This window comes from Sparus aurata, chromosome 19 (assembly GCF_900880675.1).
Source record: "Sparus aurata chromosome 19, fSpaAur1.1, whole genome shotgun sequence".
Classification (NCBI taxonomy): Eukaryota; Metazoa; Chordata; class Actinopteri; order Spariformes; family Sparidae; genus Sparus; species Sparus aurata.
In genome coordinates this window covers 30,779,550-30,782,249 of record NC_044205.1, presented here as the reverse complement: position 1 = coordinate 30,782,249, position 2,700 = coordinate 30,779,550, and the positions used below count along the sequence as shown (strand labels likewise).

At 44.2% G+C, this 2,700-nt stretch overlaps 1 pseudogene; it reads right to left on the bottom strand.

The window, feature by feature from the left end:
• Positions 1–80: 80 nt before the first annotated feature.
• The window catches only part of LOC115569846 (laminin subunit alpha-1-like), a 7,843-nt pseudogene continuing 5,223 nt past the window's right edge, over positions 81–2,700 (bottom strand).

Sequence of the window (2,700 nt, the reverse complement as noted above, 5' to 3'; positions counted from 1 at the left end):
GTGTCGATATTGAACTTGATCAAACAACAGGAACCTGCCGGCTGAATAAGAGAGCTGCAACACTTGTGTTGTCGCAGCTCTTATTCAGCCTGTCTCACCCTCCGGGTGACGATGGGGTCGATGTCCCGGGGGTCCCAGGCGCTCAGCGTCATCAGGTCAGCGTTGAGTGTTCTGATTCGCTGAAGCCTCAGTCTGATGTAACGAGCTGATGTGAAGTTCAGAAGTTCAGAGGTCAAATCATCGGCTCCTGGTCGACCATTAATCAGAGAGGTGTGGATCTGAGAGACACACAGGTAAAGAGAGAGACAGGTCAGAGAAGGATACAGACAGACAGACAGACAGAAAGACAGACAGACAGACTAACTCACCTCTCCATGTTCCAGAGGGTTCAGTCTGGAGTAGTACGACGTCCAGATGCCCTCTGTGTCGTTCTTGTAGGTCGGGGCCGAGTCGTGGCGCCACGTTGTAATGAGACAAACACTCGGAGTCACTGATGGCGTAAAACTGCCAGGGGTCAAAGGTCAACCGTCCAGAGAGCGCTCAAGGATCCAGTTACCTGGAGAGAGACAGACAGACATGTCAGACAGACAGGCAGGCAGGCAGGCAGGCAGGCAGACAGACAGACAGGCAAACAGACAGACAGACGACAGACAGGCAGGCAGACAGACAGACAGACAGACAGACAGACAGACAGGCAGGCAGACAGACAGACAGACAGACAGACAGACAGACAGACAGGCAGGCAGACAGACAGACAGACAGACAGACAGGCAGGCAGGCAGACAGACAGGCAGGCAGACAGACAGACAGACAGACAGGCAGACAGACAGACAGACAGACAGACAGACAGACAGGCAGGCAGACAGACAGACAGACAGACAGACAGACAGGTCTTACCTGGCCGAGGAGAGTTATGCCTTGATGATAATGTAAGCCACCTGAAAAATCTGAAAACAAAGACAAACAATCAGAACATTCACCTGTACTGTGATCACCTGGTTACTCAGAGAACATAGGTTACACATGTTGACCTGCAGCAGAATCAGAATCAGAATCAGTATTCCTTTAATGTCCCACAAACAGGGAATTTGTGAATTTAAGCCAGAGGACAGAATATTTTAAAATAGGGCTGTCAAAGTTAACGCGTTAATAACACAACTTCCTCTTAACGCCGTTAATTTTTTAACGCACGATTAACGCTCGGTATAAAAAAAAAAGAAGAAGCGTGCATTGTTTGATTTATGGCCGTCGGTGGCACCTGTAGTCTTGATCCAGAGGGCGGCAGAAGAATAAAAAAAGGGAATCAGAAGAAGAAGAAGCAGGGTTGGCCTTCAGGAAAAACACAGTGGACTGAAAAGCGAAAGTGAAAGTAAATGGAGAAAGGACTTATGAACGGCAAATTCACTTTCAAAACACTGCCAGATGGTTCGGTCGACAGGACAAAAGTTATCTGCACGTACTGTCGACATGAAATGAGTTACCACTGAAGTACGTCGAGTCTCAGATATCATTTGCAGCCAAACACACGGCAGATGCAGAGAGCCCACCCCCCCCTCGCCAAAAGCTGACATCACCATGTTTTGATCCCATTTAGGGTGAGGGGATAATTACTGAGCCTTTTATTTTCCTGCATGATTTGAAGTGTTGAATAAAGATTTTCATAAAGCATATTTGCCCTTTCTTATGTTGTTAAAAGTATAAGAACATGAAAAAAACAATCAAGGTACATTTAGAACAGAAAAAAATGTGCCAAAAAAATTTAGATTAATTTGCGATTAATCGCGAGTTAACTATGGACAAAATGCGATTAATCGCGATTTAAAAAATTAATAGTTTGACAGCCCTATTAAAAAAACAAAAAAACAATAACAATAGAATTAAAAAGGTTAGAAATAGAATAAACTAAACTCGTATAAACATGATATTGTACAAGGAGGTACAATTGAGTTGTACAGGTGAGTTGTTTTTGAACCAAACAGCCTCCATTCATTCACTGCTACCTGAAGGTGTGTGTGTGTGTGTGTGTGTGTGTGTGTGTGTGTGTGTGTGTGTGTGTGTGTGTGTGTTACCTGTTTGAGATCCAGAGTGATGGTGATCCAGTGAAACTGTCGCCCGTTCTTGATACTCGGACTTTGCCACCACTGATTGGTCCCATCGATGGCGTTGGTGATTGGATGACGTTCTAAACAACAAACACAACTACTGTTAGTTGTTCAGACTTATCAGTAATCAGAATGACTGGTCAAAGAGATCAATAATCAGACATTTTGATGGTTGATCTGAAGGGTACACTTCACTCATCAGCTGATAATCAAAACTTTTATTTGAGAGAAATCAATCAAACTATTTATTTTACTATAAAATATTTATATTTATGTTTATTTATGTCATGTGAGATTTACGTGGTTCTGGTTTCGTACCTTTAGACAGGACAGAGTTAGCATCACATTTGGGCAGTGTGGGTTCTTGATCCGTCGTCCTGGAACGTGTTCGAAAACTTACAGTAAACCTCCGGTTCTGGATCCCCACATGTTGCGTTAGTGTTGATCACTGCGTTACTCGCCAAATTCAAGATGGCAGGGAACAGACCTGAAACACACCACTAACTGTTAGCATCCTGAAACACACCACTAACTGTCAGCATCCTGAAACACACCGCCAACTGTTAGCATCCTGAAACACACCATAACTGTCAGCATC